Genomic DNA, 19,389 nt, shown 5'->3' with positions numbered 1-19,389 from the left:
AAGGTAGTTCTTACTTCCTTTTACTTCTGTAACGTAGGAGCAGGAATTAAGCGGATTGCGAATCCAAATGCAAGCACTTTTAATAAGAATAATACAAAAAGGTAATCCAGGGAAAACTCAGAACAGGAACCTCAGACAGAAACAAAGAGACAACTAGGCAAACATTACAACATCAAACAACGACGACAACCAACAACTGAAGTGCAGGGGTTTAAATACACAGGCAAACAAGCTAAATAAGATAACAAGGGGGCGTGGCTAATAAGAAACACCTGGGAACAATTGACAAGACGCATGTCAAACAGGGAATCACATGATAGACAAGAACAACACTGAAAAAAATGATATGTTGACTTTACTTAATTTTATTATATCAAGGGGTTGCACAAAATAAAATGATCTAAATCCAGATATATTTTTTATGTTGAATGTACTTATATTTTGTAAATTGGTTGTACTTTTATTTTATAAGTAATTTCAGATTAATTATATTCATAAGTTTAGCTAAATTATTATGAGTTGAATTTACTCAATTTTTTCAAGAATCAGCCTGTGACTCTCAACAATTGTGACAATTATAAAGCATGCAGCAATTCAAAAAAAATTCAGTGATCGAGGTCAAATGATTGTGAAATAATGATAGTTAAATATCCATACCATCATATTACCTTTTCTATTAATTCATCTGGCTGGTATGATTCAGATATAGCAGTCAAACAAAATTGTAAAGTTAATCAGTTAAGGGTCAAGAGCCCAACTAAAACAAACACTAATCTCCATAATGGTGACACAAAATTACGGTTTTCTCCTTCAGTGATTCTGCTTGTTAACATCAGGTATCTTCAATGTTGGCAATAAAAATATAAACTTATTACTTCTTCTTTGACATCTGTCTGTTATTTTTGTTTAAAATGCATAGGGATTTTGTATTGAACATAGCTCTTGATCCCAGTGTCAAGGGGGCGGGCTCATTTTACTCAGACGACCAATCAGTCTCTCTCTGTTTACTCATTTGAAAATGGTTAACTTTTAAGGAATTATTTTGATTAATTATAACTCAATTCTAATGTGTTAAATTTAATTAATAATATTGCCTGTAATCTGTTGCCAGAATTTTAAATTAAACATATTTTTTTCTAATTACTTTTAATTGAATAAAATTAACTTGTTTTAAACAAGGGCAGTGAATTTGAAAATTACTAATAAAAAATAAGTAGGAATTAAATAATAACACATTAAAATCAGTGAAATTAACCAGATAAAAACATGTAACATTTACAAGGGGTCAGAATCATTTTTTTCAGTGAAGGAACAAGACACAAAACCCAAACCGTGACAACTTCTAAGCAAAAACAAAAAAGAACTTCGCCGTCAGTGAATATATCGAGGCATTGAATCATGTACAGTTGCTGGCTGCAGTTCATATAACAGCCACCGGTGTAACTAATAACAGGCTTTCTGAATTCTACATATAGCCCCTATAGCCCCTGTCAAGTTCCAAAATTAGTTTCACCACAAAAGTTTCATAAAACTACAGTCCAATTTGACTCTTATGTCCTCTGAAGTCATACAATTCCTTTGCATGAGAAACAGACAAAAATCAAATATGCTACTATTAAAGGCATCATGTCAGTTTTAATGTCAGTGACAGTGACAAACTTGACATGATGCATCCAAATTTGATTTTAGAGAAAAATTAGTTCTGGGCCAGAGTGAAATTTATTGTCATATAAGCTAAGTCAGCATATATAAAAGATGTGTTACCCTAGAATGGCATTTAAAATACAGTTAGTTATTGAAATACTGCAGTATTTCACAGGGGGAAAAAATCTCCTGCAATAGTTATTAAATTCCTGAATTACAACATGGCCCCAAGACTGAGCTATTAAGTGATAACTTGCAGAACAATTTCTGCAATGCTAACATTCTTTCTTACGTATTTCATCAAGTCCATTTATTCCTCACTCTGCAGTGGAAAGCTGAATGAAAGCTCATCATTAACATTTATGTGTTCACCTAAAGAGAAACTTAAATGCAATATTCTCTGCATGCAATAATAAATATGTATGAAATTTCCTCTGGGACAAGGTATTCTCCCCCATTTCACCAACCTATATCAATCAGCACTCTAATTTATAGTGAAAAATGAAAAAATACATAGTAGCCAGTCAATAATAAGTGAGGTCACTTTAAACTGCTGATGTGTGACTGCCCCCTCTTAAAAAGGATAAAAGGCTGTATATAATGAAATTGCAACTGCTGGAACTAATGTACACAGGAATTGTTTTATGTACCATCATGTAGCAATCCATAATGACATAAAGAATATTTGAGCCTAAATAACATCACTGCAATTCTAAATGTATCCGAGGAGCTTTAAAGCTGGTAAAATAACTTCATAGAGAGACCATTTACCTTTGTAATCGCATGGCTCCTTGAGGTGAGGCTATTTCTGATCAGCTCCAGGAATTATTACATAATGAAAGCAATTAAATTGTCATTTGTGTAAAGTATGACTATTTTTTAATTTGCACACCACAGTACCCAGTTCTTTGAAAGCTTGAGGTTGTTTCCATGGCAGAGTAGTTCCTCAGCATGTACTGTACTCAGCATGCAAAAAAAATTTAAATGTGCTTCAAAAGGAGGAATACTTGGGAAATCAACCCAGGCTCATGGGAAATACGTTACTCTGCCTACATTTTTGCAAAACCTAAAATACGTACCTCCAGGTACGTTTCCCTGCACTTTTCGGGTGAAAAGTCCACTAGAGGCGCTAAGTGGTATCATTTTTTCTCCGTTCCAGATGGTTAAATAAAGTTTATAAAAACAATAATATGAGTAATGTACAGACTTCTCAGTAGGCCTATACACTCATTTTAATATAAATTAGGATTTTTTCCCACGCTTCTGAGGTGCCACACAGCCCAGTCTCACGGCAGTTCGTGATATGGTCACGTCATTTAATCTACTGGTTCGTGATACGGACACGTTTATTTCGTTATTTTCGTGATATCAGCATTTTTATTTATTTATTTAATATATTTATTTGTTTACTAATGTAATGCACGATTATTTCTGCCAGTCGGGCAGCTGTTTAATCGACATTTATTCACGATATCTTATCATGTTTATGTATTTATTTTAATGTTATTATTTCGGTCTTATTGCCAGGGACGCTGGACTGCTTTGCTGTTTATTGATTTAAAAAAAAAGTATAAACGACTACACGAATTTTATCAGTAGGAAATCGCGTTGAAGAAGTCTCCTTCCGAACACATCGCGATATTTGGCATCAGTTCATGTGTCCCAGATGTTGGTAAGTAGTCGAAAATACACTGTACTAATAATGCGTGATATAATGTATATTCTGATGGTCGAAATGAATCAGATTAGCTCATGTTCAGTCACTGCATTATCTGTCATCTCCACGGAGGCTTTGCGTTTCATTGCTTTCTAATTCAAAACAGGGTGATTAAACACTATCTGTCACGTGACGTGCTACAGGCCTAGACCTTCTATCAGTTAATCATATTCATATTAGGTTTAAAGTAAGTTAGTACAATTAGTTCCAAAGTGGTATTTGTAGTAGAATCACAGTAAAACAACACTTACCTTGCTTTTACCACAGTAGCCTTAGTTTTACTGTGATAGATGTGGTAAAAGGACAGTAACCACAAAACTTACCACACTTTTACCACATTATTTGTAGTTTTAATGTGATATTTTTTGTAAATGCATATTAACCACAACACTTACCATGCTTTTACCACATTATTTGTAGTTTTAATGTGATATTTGTTGTAAATGCACAGTAACCACAACACTTACCATGCTTTTACCACATTATTTGTAGTTTTAATGTGATATTTGTTGTAAATGCATATTAACCACAACACTTACCATGCTTTTACCACATTATTTGTAGTTTTGATGTGATATTCGTTGTAAATTCACAGTAACCACAACACTTACCATGCTTTTACCACAGTAACCTTAGTTTTACTGTGATAGGTGTGGTAAAAGGACAGTAACCACAAAACTGTCCGTGCTTTTACCTCAGTATTGGTAGTTTTAAAGTGATATTTGTTGTAAATTCATATTAATCACAACACTTATCATGCTTTTAATGCCAAATAATGTAACAAGAAATATTTGTAAGGTAAATCAGTAATTTTTCCATTAAATAATCCGATATATTTTACATAATGATATTTTCTTTTCTCTTTTTTTTTCAGCTGAAAAGACCAAAAGGGCCTTTCGGACTCAGTCAGCTCATTATTGTTTGAGGAGAAGTAAACGGGAGACGAAAAGCTACAAAGGCAAATATTCGCAATGGTATGTATGTGTTGGTTTTAACCCTAAATCAAACATTTTATCTATTATTTATTTTTATTTATTTTATTTATTATTTGTTGTTTCTTAAACCTTTTCTTACAAAACCCATAGCCCAATCAGTACAAACATAGTCTCAAAGTCTTAATAATTCACAAGATTTAACAAGTTGTCAAATTCGTACAATACTTGTACATAATCATGCAGCTTTTACTTCTTGTGCTGTCAATGGCTAGTGCCTCAATTCCTGTACATATTTATCTCCATATTTGTAAATCAGTTGCGCACCTTCTTGGAAAGTAGTCGGATGTCCTATACACTGTCAGAAAAGTTTATATTAATTGCATTGTATTCATTAAAATTATTACAAATTGGACCCTGTCTGTTGATGTTCCAATGATACATGATGTCTCTCCACAACTCATAACCTTCCTCTGTTTGCAAGAGTGCAAAAGCTAATCTGACTTGTCACATGACATCAGATACTCGATTATTATGTCGTAATCAGATCAGTTACACTGCTGATAACTGTCCCGCTTGCATGTAAATCATGTTTTTTTTTTTAAACAAGTTTATATGATTATTGCTTGCTATTAAAGACATACTTGTTTTCGTAGAAATGACCACATATCAGTGAGCTTATTACATAAATGCATTTAACATTTAATTATGCAATACTCCTTACAGAAAAATATCCCACAGTTATGGATAAACTCACAACATCATCATCAAGTCCTGTGCTGGGCACATTGGGCAACAAGTGTCCTCCAACGTATTCGATCCGTGGACCAGTTCTCCTCATCTTCCCATGGGACACTGACATTCTTCTGGTCTTCGTGAAACATCTGTCTCCATGTCTTCCTTGGTCTTCCCTGTCTCCTGCATCCTCCTAGTGGTGTCCACTTCATAACTGTTTTTGGGTGGTGTAGTTTGGGCATGCGTAGGATGTGTCCAGCGAGGTGCTCCCTTTTTTTCTGTCACAGTTTCTGAAAGTCTTTATGTGGAGTCCCACTCTTATGATCTCTGATATATGCAGAACCATTATTTAAGTTTTGGTAAAGGACATATTCATTGACATCCATTAGTTCTAGTCATGCAGCGACTTCATGACAATAGTCAAATGTATATTTCGGCAAGTGTATATAGCAGGTGTTTGTCCGAACAATTGAAGATAGTGAGAGTGTTCAGGAAAACCTTTTAAAACAAGCAATATTCATGGAGTTCTGTTTGGTGCTGGAAGAGTATTACAGAAATGACACTTGACAACTGGACATTATTCTGTGAGTTTGTTACCTTTACATTTAGATGGACTTAATGTCTTACATTTAGCTTCATTAAACCTTCGATTACAGTGGTCACTATTTATCCACTATAACTACATCTATGTTATCATTGTATGACTACCTGTTTAATGTAATTGTAATACAGGCCTACCTGTGAATGTATTTTATAGAAGCATTTTCTTGCTGACATTTATAATAATTAACTATTTTAGGTTTCCTTTCATTTAGCTACAATAAAAGTGACCAATAATCACAAGGATATAGAATTAAAGTTGAGAATGTAAAATGTTGTGCTTAAGTTTTCACCTATTTGTTCTTTAAAGGGAAGAAACAAATATATTTTCACATAACAAAGTTGAATCTCATCTTGTGGTTTGTAAAAATATAACTTCATCAGCGATTTTTTTAAATAACTGTATGTGTCACTATAATAGATTGCCCCTGTATCTGGATTTTATGTTTTGTTTACAATTATCTGATTTTTATTCTGTTGTGCATTAGTTTTGGCACTACATTTGTCTTTAAACAGTTTGACATTAAATATTGGAATTTGTTTTAAAAATTGTGTGCATTCATTATGCTTTTGTTACATTTTGTTATATAATATACTGGATATACTATACATACATTGTAAATGTTAGTAGCACTTTAGTACATGCAATTATCTTTAATTAAAAAAACTGCAAACTACCCTGCCATTGCTTTCTCTTTCAAATGTATGCATCAGTCTAATCAAATAAGCAAATTTGTGTCATGATCATATGAATCCAACGTTTTTGGATGGTAACCACAGAAAGGAGTCTTTTTGTTTTTAAATGTGAGTTTTATAATTTAATTAGAAACAATACATATTTAACAGCCCAAATATTAAATATTTAAGGAATCTATCCCTGCAGCCGGAACTGGAAGAGATCTGTCATCATTTACCATAATTGGGCAAGTAAGTGTGACGCATCTGTTCAGCTGGGTTGTTACTGTGACTTTATCGCAGAACTCGCTGTGATTGGACTATCTTTTAACCCATATAAAACGGCGCTTCATGTTACAAAGTATGTTTTGGTGTTATTATTACGTTAGTTATACCTTAAGGTAACTAGAAAGTGTCTCTATGTTGTGAGAAATTTCTCTTTTACCGAGATCCCAACCCTAACCCTAAGCATGTCTGCACATTTCAATGAACTACAGCACAAGGCTTCCTGTTCCATTGATATAATGACAGAGATATGTGGGTAATGTAGTTTAAAACGTTTAGTAATGAAACAGTAAATGTTAAATAAATAATATCTTTAATGGGCAACTGGACATCTAAATTTGTTAATTGTGCAAACCTTTATGATATATATGAGGGATAGGTTGCAATTTGATATTTTACTGCGAGCACTTTTAAAATAACCTTTATGCCAGCTTGCCATATATGTCTGAAAACTGTGCCCAACATTATTTAGTAAACATAGCATAAGCAGTTGTCCTTCATATTGTCTCTTTGATACACTAACCGGACTTTGAGTTACAGCCATTTGAAATGTGCATTCTTTTGCTCTTCTGGGGGCCGTTGCTGGGCCCCTGAGGGTGGACGGGCAGTACAGTCTACACAGATTTTAGATTTTGAACTATTACTATATCACAAGGATAATGCACCGTTCAGTAAAACAACAAAACAGTGCCAAAATATCCTTTTCACCCCATCTGACTGCTGATTATTTGCCTGACATCAGTAATGTCTATGCTTTCATTTTAAATGCAGTAGTAGATGTACTAGAATGATCAACATGGATCATCTTCAATTATACTTAAAGTGTTTGTAGCAAGATAGCCCACTGCAGCCTCTTGTTATTCACACACCTTCTCTTTATTTCACTGAAAACTGGCACACATGCAAGTATGTGCAACTTTTGCTGCATTGTTGTCCCAAATATCATTAACCACAACAAAATGTTTATGTCCTAAGTAAAATAATTATGGTAATTAATTATATTTAGTTGTTTTTAAATTATGAACTAAGCTAAATAAGAAATTCATATTTCTCAAATAAAATTCTGTCCCAAACACCACTTTCAATACACAATATTCACCATACTTTATTACACAACACTTTATTTGAGGACACAACATAAAGTTGATAAAGTAGCATAAAGACAAATGAGATTCAAGATAAATAACAATGAGCCTTCAAAAATACATTAACATCAAATTAATCCATTCACAGCTGCTGAAGCCACACAAATGAGTGCCAGAGAATCATATTCAGTCACCTATGATACAGAAAACAGATTTTATATTGTGTTGGAAAAAATTAATTCAATATCACAGCTAAACTGGTTTCTTGCTCTTCCCTGTACGTCTCTATCGTGTTCGTGTTCTTCAGTTTGTTCGTGAAAACAGTTTGTTCAGTTGTGCCCTACAGTAAAACTGATGAACAGAAGATGTGATTACTGATGTGGTGTAGCTTTTTCTCAGAGGAAGAAGTCTCAACATCCCATCGTCAGGCGTTCTCCAGTCCTGCTCTGTAAGTAAAACAAAAAACACAAACAATTCAAATTAAACTGTTTAATGGACAGTCAGGTCAGCTTATGTTCTGTGTTATTTAAAGCTACATTGTGTAAGATTTTCTCCCATATAGCGGTGAAATTGTATAAGACTACCAACTGAATATTACTTTCTAGCCCCTCCCATTCCGAGGGCGTTGTAACTCCTACTGTGGCCGTATTATTATGAGTAATCTCCCCCTCGCATTCGTCACGGTGCCACTAAGTAAAGGCTCGAAAGGCGAAGCTTGAATTTCCAGGTATGTCCCTCTTTGGCTAATGTATTTTCAAGATGGAGGCGCAACATGGCTGCCGCCATTCGAGCGACTCGCTCATATGTATTCTGAATGGCAGATTCTACACTTACGAGAGTACTTGATTAGTTGGTGGAAGTAATTACACATGAATGAGCACATATAATTTTGAAAGAACAAAGTGTTTTTTTGCAAAGAATCAACATAAAAAATTACACAGTGTAGCTTTATTTAAAGCAGTGATGGGCTACTCTGGCCCTCAGCGTCCACTGTCCTGCAGATTTAGCTCCAACCTCGAACCATCCTGCCTATTGTCTACAAGTAAACCTGAAGACTTTGGTTAAAATTTTCAGATGTGCTCAATTAGGGTTGGAGGTAAACTCTCCACCTCAAAAAGGAGAACGCAAAAGGGCCAGAGTTGCCTGTTCCTTATTTAAATTTACAAAGCAGCAGTCAGTACATTATATAATATACACATTGAAGTATTATATATATATAATATTGCAGCACATAATATAAGCTAAGTACTGAAGAAAAACAGTTTAACCCATATAAAAATCGAGTGATAATCTGTACAATGTAAAATTGTCAAGATCAAATTATGTAATACACAGCATTGTTTGAATACAAGACATACCAATGGACTTGCGCACCTTTCTGTCTTCTTTGGGCACCAGATGTTTCTTCCTCACCCGAAACAAAGGACTTATTCGATTAGCTTGCGTTGATATAAGGACTGGTCTTCCTTCTCTGCTGTAAAACAAGAAAGTCTCCACTTACTCTATGTGCAATTACTATTGTTCTTGAAAAATACCAATTAACACAGTTATAATTAAGTTAATTTACCATACGATTCAGGGGAGAACATTTGATAAGTAAATACTGATTGAAATATTGTAGAAACTTTACCTGGTAAGGGCTGATCACGGCAAGATTTGCTGCGACTCACTAGTAGATCTTGTGAGGGTTGGTTCCTAAAAGAGCTGTTGAGTTTGATATTGTAGAGCTTTAAAAAAGACAATCCTGCAAAACAGAAAGGAAGGTCATTTTAATACATTACTTGCAAGTAGTCAGTTTATATATAAATTTAGGATTTATTTATGTAAGGAGTGTTGCATAATTATATATTAAAAGCATTTTTATGTAATAAGTTCACTGATATGTGAGCATTTCTATGAATAAAAATATGTCTTTAATAGCATGCAATAATCATATGAACTTAAAAAAGTGATTATGATAACATGACATAATATGTTACATGATAACGTAAAAAAACAACAACATGATTTACATGCAAGCGGGACAGTTATCAGCAGTGTAACTGATATGATTACGACAAAATAATCGGGTATCTGATGTCATGTGACAAGTCAGATTAGCTTTTGCACTCTTGCAAACAGAGGAAGGTTATGAGTTGTGGAGAGACATCATGTATCATTGGAACATCAACAGACAGGGTCCAATTTGTAATAATTATAATGAATACAATGCTATTAATATAAACTTTTCTGACAGTGTATGGGACATCCGACTACTTTCCAAGATGGTGCGCAACTGATTTACAAATATGGAGATAAATATGAACAGGAATTGAGGCACTAGCCATTGACAGCACAAGAAGTAAAAGCTGCATGATTATGTACAAGTATTGTACGAATTTGACAACTTGTTAAATCTTGTGAATTATTAAGACTTTGAGACTATGTTTGTACTGATTGGGCTATGGGTTTTGTAAGAAAAGGTTTAAGAAACAACAAATGATTGATAAAATGTTTGATTTAGGCTTAAAACCAACACATACATACCATTGCGAATATTTGCCTTTGTAGCTTTTCGTCTCCCGTTTACTTCTCCTCAAACAATAATGAGCTGACTGAGTCCGAAAGGCCCTTTTGGTCTTTTCAGCTGAAAAAAAGAGAAAAGAAAATATCATTATATAAAATATATCGGATTATTTAATGGAAAAATTACTGATTTACCTTACAAATATTTGTTGTTTCATTATTAGAAATTAAAAGCATGATAAGTGTAGTGATTAATATGCATTTACAACAAATATCACTTTAAAACTACCAATACTGAGGTAAAAGCACGGACAGTTTTGTGGTTACTGTCCTTTTACCACACCTATCACAGTAAAACTAAGGTTACTGTGGTAAAAGCATGGTAAGTGTTGTGGTTACTGTGCATTTACAACAAATATCACATTAAAACTACAAATAATGTGGTAAAAGCATGGTAAGTGTTGTGGTTACTGTGCATTTACAACAAATATCACATTAAAACTACAAATAATGTGGTAAAAGCATGGTAAGTGTTGTGGTTAATATGCATTTACAAAAAATATCACATTAAAACTACAAATAATGTGGTAAAAGTGTGGTAAGTTTTGTGGTTACTGTCCTTTTACCACACATATCACAGTAAAACTAAGGCTACTGTGGTAAAAGCAAGGTTAGTGTTGTTTTTACTGTGATTCTACTACAAATACCACTTTGGAACTAATTGTACTAACTTACTTTAAACCTAATATGAATATGATTAACTGATAGAAGGTCTAGGCCTGTAGCACGTCACGTGACAGATAGTGTTTAATCACCCTGTTTTGAATTAGAAAGCAATGAAACGCAAAGCCTCCGTGGAGATGACAGATAATGCAGTGACTGAACATGAGCTAATCTGATTCATTTCGACCATCAGAATATACATTATATCACGCATTATTAGTACAGTGTATTTTCGACTACTTACCAACATCTGGGACACATGAACTGATGCCAAATATCGCGATGTGTTCGGAAGGAGACTTCTTCAACGCGATTTCCTACTGATAAAATTCGCGTAGTCGTTTATACTTTTTTTTTTTTTTTAAATCAACAGCAAAACAGTCCAGCTTCCCTGGCAATAAGACCGAAATAATAACATTAAAATAAATACAAATATAAACATGATCAGATATCGTGAATAAATGCCGATTAAACTGCTTTCTCTGCTGCAGCACGCCTGGCAGAAAGAATCGTGCAATTACATTACTAAAAAAAAAAAATAGGCTAAATAAAAATGCTGATATCACGAAAATAATGAAATAAACGTGTCAGTATCACGAACCAGTAGATTAAATGACGTGACCATATCACGAACTGCCGTGAGACTGGGCTGTGTGGCACCTCAAAAGCGTGGAAATAATTCCTAATTTATATTAAAATGAGTGTATAGGCCTACGGAGAAGTCTGAAAATTACTCATATTATTGTTTTTATAAACTTTATTTAACCATCTGGAACGGAGAAAAAATGATACCACTTAGCGCCTCTAGTGGACTTTTCACCCGAAAAGTGCAGGGAAACGTACCTGGAGGTACGTATTTCAGGTTTTGCAAAAATGTAGGCAGAGTAACGTATTTCCCATGAGCCTGGGTTGTGGGAAATTCAGATTAGAATCCAGCACAAATGCAATATGATTCAAATCCTTTCAAAATGTGAGAATTATTGTTAAATGTGCATGCTTTGTTTGTTGTGTAAAAAAGTCTTATTTTCTATTATCGCTCTAAAGTCCACTCCATAACATCATTTCTCTCAGCTTTGTTCTGTTGAGGAAAACAGAGTATCACAGAAATTGATTTTGCATCAAGAAGTATAGAGATCTTGATCTCTGGAGTAAATGCTGATCAGCTTCATCCTGATCCTGAAGCTGTGGGAAACAATGTTGTTAAATGAGAATGTAAAGTGTCAGATGGTGTCTCAATTGGTTTTGCCATTTGACTCTCTCAGGAGTCATTTTGATACTGCTGAAAACAATGAAGACTAAGGTTAAAGTATAAACAATTGAGTATGCATTATCTTTCTCTGCCTCAGAGTAAAAAAAAAGGTAATTGCAATTGTATATCTCCACATTGCAACATATCATCTCACAAATTTCTTTTTCTCCGTAGGCTCAATGATGCAGACTCATTTCGATCTGAAATTCATCCTTGTCTAAATCAATGGCGTGTGTTAAGGGAGAAGCAGTTTGTTTGACCAATAGCAGACCGAGTGTTAGGAATACCTGTTTTCCAATGGGTGACAGTAGTGCAGAAATCACACAGATATTGTTTGAAAGGCGAATAAAGGACAAGTTCTAACTCTGTGTACAGCAGAGCATTTATTATAGTTTATGTTGCCTGCATTTTGAGTTGTAAATCTATACATTTTCTCCCCTCTTTCCACTAAGATAAGAGACCCGTACTATAGTGTTTTGTAAACAGATCATATTTTTTCAGCTATACTGCAGTTTGGTCTGACCTCAGCAGAGGGGAAATAGGCTGTGAATAACCACAGCAGAGAGCTAAGAATTAGAGTCTATTAAATCTGTGTTTCATAAGGGCTTTAAATAACTGGCTGTGTTGGCCAGAATACTGCTTTAAAAGCATTTTCAGAATTGATTATGTTGTGCATTTATTGCTTTGCATAATTATAAAGTGGTCTGGTCTTAAGTAGCAGCTAATAATAAATATCAGATTGCACAAACTGACAATATGGGAAAACATAAAGCAATATAAAAGGATACTAATGTTGCAGTTATTTACAGGACTTAATGTATGTTCCAATTCACTTTCAAGCGTATATCTGTAAACCTGTCAAACATGGATCTGGGAAGTCATGTCTCATCATTCTTTTTTCTTATGGATCAAAGCAAGCGGACACACCTCCTCGCCATAATCAGTTCTACATCTATTTATTAAGCATCTGGATTGGTGGACCATATTCTCTTAATACCACTAAAACAATTTTAAAACAAACATACAGTAATTTTACAAAAGTAACTTCTTTTTCTATACTTTAACTTGGGAAACAGTTTTTCAAACATAAACTGTGTGATGAAAAAAAAGAATGATTTTGCGATTTGATGGTTGATCACATGATTTGTCAATTTATCGTATAGGGGAGGCCAGAAGTAACATGTCATGTGCCTGACCTGTGGAGGTACTATCTAAATGATTGAAGACCCAATAACTCAGGCTGGACGGTTCTTTGCTCAGGCAAATTCCCAGTATGTTGCTGAGTCAAAGTCAATGAATAAGAGCTGCCATTGTTTGATGCTGTGGTGCAGCTTTTTGATTTATTACTGTGCACTGAAAGTGCTGCTTATGGCTTTCCCAGGACACTGAGTCTTGGGGAAAACCTATTAACTCATTTCAGAGTTATATTTACAATAATTGTATCACTGAATCTTGTGCATAGAGAGACAGAAATTCTACCCTGTGATCCACAAATGTATTATACACAAGTAAATTATACTGTACACTTCCTTAGAGGGGTCATATTATGAAAAATTGGATTTCCCTTAATCGATCTTTTTAAAAAAATTTAATGGTTTAATGAACTGAAAATTTCTCAAAACCTCCTATAAGTGAGAACTCCAAGAAAACACGAATACTGACCAACTCAACGTAACTAAACAAAAATAAAATTGGTCACATTTTTTATTATGTGTCTTTAACTACTATGTACTTAAATTAAAAAAATAGTTAGGTACTTGCTGTATTGCAAATACTTAAATTTCCTGCTGGAGGTGGAATACTGGTAAAGTTAGGGACTGGTTTGGTGGTATGGTTTAAGGATGGGTTAAAGTGTAAGGGAAAGTTCAACAGATAGATGTGATTGGAAATAACATGCAGGTATTTTTACAACAATGTATAATTTGATTGTGTGTATATATTATGTACAAAGGCCTGTTATTTCAAGAAGACTGGGGTTTGATTTGACATTTAATGAATGAATTACTCCATTCCTGAAACACACCATAAAATTGTGACAGACATCCTTGGATAACTGAGTGTTAAGATAATGACTAGAGTGGGTTTGAAATTGCATCTCAGCGGTAAAAGAGGATAATATCCTATTAGGGCTTTCAAAGAGAGGCTTCTCTCAGATAGAGGTCAAAGTTCTGGCCCAAACTCTGCTTTGTGCTGCGCTGGATGTTTTAGTCATGCTATTCGCAGAAAACTTTGATGTTTTTTTTGCTTTTGCACACATATATATCATCATACAGTATCAACATTTTATAAGTTTATTTTCAGCCTGTGTCAGAAACAGAGAGAAAAACAAAACATTAAAACATACAAAATGTATAATGGTTAACAATTAATTATTAATATATTTTTTCAGATTATATATATTCCATAGAGGTGAATTATAACTCAATTTTGGTCTTGTAAAAATGTCTCCTGATTTATGAATCATAGTGTGCCTTTTTTTTTTTTAGGGAACTCCATGTTCCAAGAAGCCCTATCTAGAAGTTTATGTTCTCTGACTGATTCATCTGAAAGTCAGTGTCACCTTGTACATGGGCAGACAATAGACCAGTGCCTGTCTAAAGACCTAAAAGAGGCTCAGAGGAAATTAATAAGACATTTCACAACTAGGCTAATTACAGTTTTTCTGAATTGCTAAAACTAAACTCCATTCTCTGAACCAAATTCTCAATAGCCTAAACCAATTTTTCGAATAAATCACTATTTCAAAAAAAAAAAAAAAAAACCTTAAACAAGTTCTGTTTGTTAAACCTTAAACAAAAACTGTTTGCAAATCTCCTGCACTCTTTTTTGCAAAACTCTAAACACATACTCACTCATTAAAACACATATCGCACAGTGATACATTTGTGGAGGAAAACACAAGAGGCAAAAGTTATACACAACTACAACACAGTTGTCATCATTTAAACACAAAACATTATTTCTAATGATGTGATCAAACCAATTGTATGAAATATGAGCCAGTTCAGAATCCATAGGTGACACAGGTGCACTGAATTATGATACGAACAATTGACAAGCAAGGACTGCGTTGTCAAGGCTGGATGTGTAAGATTGGAAGGTTTTTCCCTTTGTCCGGCAAGAGACAACATTGCCTGTGATGTGGACAAAGTCCTCAGGCCAGAGCCGACAGGAAGACATGATGTTGAAGCAGAATGAATCTCTCATTGACCTTCATTTTGCAGTTGCATGACTTACAGGTTTGAGTGTACTATAACATGCTTTTCATTTAGAGTTTTGTTTGAACTTTTCGGCTTTTGCAACTTTTAAAGTATGCAAGTGCTGAATATACAGACATTCACTAGCCTGCTATTCAATATACAGTACAATACTATACTTGCAGTGCATACAGTATACAATATATTCACCTTACTCAGATGCAAGTACTATACTTTTTTATGCACTATTTTTTTATAACGTTCTGAATGCTGTGTTCTCCATTTTTAAGTAGTGTCTAATAATGTTCTGTAGTGCTTATTTGATTGTCTTTATGTGTGTATGACCTGAAAGCATTGTTTGATTGAGCACAGGTGAAATGGTTTTGTTTGACTTTGCCAGAAGAGTCAATGGTTTTGTGAGTTTAGTTTGAAAATTTGGATTTGTGTTTAATGTTGTGAGAAAATGGTTGAAGGTATCAAAAAATGTGTCTTAGCATTTGTGAAAAACTGTAATAGAAACTACTTCAATTTATAGTTACTAGCGTGCACTGAGAATATCAAAGTATATCATATATATATATATATATATATATATAGCCATAATAATTATTGTAAGACTTTGTCTGTCATGTAGAAATGTGATGTCATGTTTTTGTTATTAATAATTTTGTAACAATACTTTAATACAGAAGAAAATGTCTTGTTTTTGCTTCTTAAAAGAGTATAATGCATCCCAGAAAGGAAGAAAATAACAAAATGCATCCTTTTCATGCCTGAAACTCAAAGCCTGACTGTTATTACACTATGACAAAGTTCAGCTTTTGGTGTGCAGGAAAGTGTCCATGTCTGTGCAATGACGCATTTGACAATAACTTCCCTCACACAGGAAAATAAAGTAATTCAGCATTGTGTTCCACTGAATAACAAGTAATCTTCATTCTAGTGTGCGTCACTGTAAAACACAGGAGTGAACTGAATGTTACCTTGAATGTTACCTTGATGAACCTCCTGTCTCTGATGCTATGATGCGTGCAACCGATTTCACTCATTACAGAGCTGAACCTGGAGTGCCAAAGTTATTTTAGTATTTTAACAGCCATACTTGAGAAAATTTAAAAGAAAGGTAAGCACTGAAGCAGTTACAATGCCAGAGTTACACTTCAAGGTTACACTTCCTGTCTCTTCATTGCAAGGAATAAAAAAGGTTTCCATGGTTAAAATTTCCATGGTTACTCTGTATAGTTTCGTAAGACATCAGATTTAATTAAGTAGAAATAACCCAGTTTGCATCCCGCATATTTAGAAGTATATGAACGAGCAGCAGAGAAATAATTTCCAATCAGCAAAGATAACAACCAAAAATACCAAAACAATTACCTTAATTGTCTTTCTGAAAGATTGATCCATGAAAGTCTTTCATGTGCAGTGGCACCACATTAAACTGAAGATGAGCGGTTCCATGTACACAACCGGACTTTATTGATTGTGAAGCTCTGAGCTGTTTCTGTTTTGTCCATTGGAAATGTAGTTTAGCATGATTTATCAGACATGCTCTTGAACACTATTATGTTTGGAGAACTAAATGTTTGATTAAAGGGGAAAATATTAGCATTGACAAGGATGAAAACAGCACTCAAAAACACAAAACAGCAAGCCCCTGGATTGTATGATTTCTTTTATGTTACAAATGGTTTTGGGTAAAGTCCAAGATAAAAACATTTTTTTAAGAGGTGGTTATAATGAACAAAGCTGCACTGCCTAGTGGATTACAAATGATAGAGGGAAACAGAATAATTACTCATACAGTGTGTGAAAATACGCAACAACAAACATGAACCTAATACCTATACATTAACATAATACCTTTTGTCCTACATAACCATAATTACAATCATTGGTTATTTAAACTTTTTGAGGATGTCTAATCTCTAAAGCCAACTGCTTTCTTAAACCAAATGGATGGCTCAAAGTTTAACAGAGTAATTTTCCACTTGATCTATCTGAATGGCCTTAAATGGCCAGAGCTGCATGAACTGGCACATCTTCACAAAGACACTCTGAGGAACGAAATGTGTCATCATCCAGTAATTACACCTATAACATTTCTAATGTGATGCATAATACTGGCCAAAGTCACTTTTCATTATTTTGTACCTGCGTCCTGCGCCTATACGATGGGAATAGATTGTTATTACCCATTTAAGTGAAATATGAAAACTATTGAAAGGAACGTTAAAAAACGGCACAATAAATCTCTGGGGATGAAATGGCTATTCATTATCACAACATTTAGTCTGTCCTGTAATAGCATGACTCATAAAATAAAAACTTCATTTTATCAAATTGCTTGAAGGTAAGCTTTTAATCAAGTTTTTGGCTCTGTGTAGGTAGATAAATCAAATTTCAGGGGATAAATAAAATTTCAGATTCCACTTTTTATACAGGTACATTGCATATTTAAAGCATTTGAATGTTTACCAGCTAGTGGCACAGCATGTAAAATTGTGGTCATAGGAAAATCAAATAATGTGCAGTACCGATCTGTTCATCCATATTATGAAAAATGTAAATGCAAGGTGGGGACTTGGGACCAATCAGATCAATTGGATGAAGGCAAATCTGAATGTGAGCTTATGGTTAATTATAAGAAAGGGGAAGACTGAGTTATGACATTTTGATTAAAAATTACCAGGTCAAAAATGTAACAAATGGATAATGCATGAATGGTTCACAAAATCAATAAGATGCATTTAGAAAATAGATGAAAATAAGGTGAATTTCTATTTCATGCCGACTTAAAGACAGTAGGCAGTTTACAATGGACTAAAACAAAATATACGACACAGAATTAAGAATGAAGCGTATGCAAAACTTTTGAACTGGTTCATTTGTGTAAAATCATGTAAAAATTGTGTAAAAGTATTATTTTGTCTTGTGGACTGGACTATATGTAAACATCTGTTCAGGACAGTATTAAATAAAAACAAAATGTAATTTTATGATCTTTATGATCAGCTTATGACCACAAACGATTGTTACTAGCATAGTGGCTAACACTGGCAGCTAACACTGGTCCATTTAGACTAACATACGCAGTTGTGTCCTTAAAAAGTTCACTTGCTAGTCATAGTTCTGAAATTACATATATGAAAGTGTGGAAATAGCTAATTATATAATCTTAGGTCAGGAAAACAATTAAGAGGATTCGCTGTTGCCACCAACCTAATGTGAAAATGTTGCAAAGTAGTTGCAAAATAGTTAAAAAATTGGTCGTGCAACCAATATTTAGTTTTTTATGTTAATGGTAAAGACCTGCTAAAATCATAATGATGTTGTCAATGATCAATGATCCATCTTTGAGATAGGCTTGTGTGTGCAAATCAATATCTTCTCTTTTGGCTATGGGAAAATTGGAAAGCAGAGTATGAAAGGAGCCTGGCAAGATCAAACATGAATCTTGATGAAGGAAAGAACATTATGTCACACAAGAAGCACAACGTCTGCTTTGCTCATGTTACAATTCATTCTATTACAGGCCTGCAACACGTACACATACTGCTCCCAAACTGTACGAGCATTAAATATTACACAGTATGAACATTAAACAGAAGGCTACTTTTTTTTTTTTAAACATAGAATGAACTTTACACCTGAGTCCTGACCCTTTAAGAGATTAGGGATGGCGTTTTGCATGCGCTATGTCTTAAATGGGCAGTAATATGTAGAGTTTATGACTCTGAGCACAACCTTTGTCGCTGAATACCTGGGTTAATGGTGTTGTGCTTCCTGTGGTTACATTTTGCTAAATGGACCTTTTAGTCAGTAGATAACATAATTGAGGTGCTTCTATCATTTGATACAGAATACTGTATATATGCCTTGTGGCAAGATGGTGGAAAACAGGCATTGAAATATAGTCACAAACAAAAATGCATTTAATATGCTTTCTGACAGTTGCATGCCTTAACTGACTCCCACTGAATGTCATTTATCAGTAAAACTGGGCATATAGAAAGCTAAATTGGCTGTCAATAATTGAAAA

The 19,389-nt window shown here is 34.2% G+C and overlaps 1 long non-coding RNA gene across 1 annotated transcript; it reads right to left on the bottom strand.

The window, feature by feature from the left end:
• Nucleotides 1-7,667: 7,667 nt before the first annotated feature.
• Nucleotides 7,668-9,144, bottom strand: LOC143707205 (uncharacterized). The gene is made up of 2 exons (XR_013193104.1): nt 9,032-9,144; nt 7,668-8,119 (listed from the first exon to the last, which is right to left on the bottom strand). It is a non-coding gene; the product is annotated as an uncharacterized LOC143707205 (long non-coding RNA).
• Between the last annotated feature and the right edge of the window lie 10,245 nt (nt 9,145-19,389).

This window comes from Siphateles boraxobius, unplaced genomic scaffold (genome assembly GCF_051911475.1).
Source record: "Siphateles boraxobius isolate OS27281-9 unplaced genomic scaffold, OSU_SipBor_1 41, whole genome shotgun sequence".
Lineage (NCBI taxonomy): Eukaryota > Metazoa > Chordata > Actinopteri > Cypriniformes > Leuciscidae > Siphateles > Siphateles boraxobius.
The sequence above is the reverse complement of the archived record's forward strand: the minus strand, read 5'-3'. Positions and strand labels throughout refer to the sequence as shown.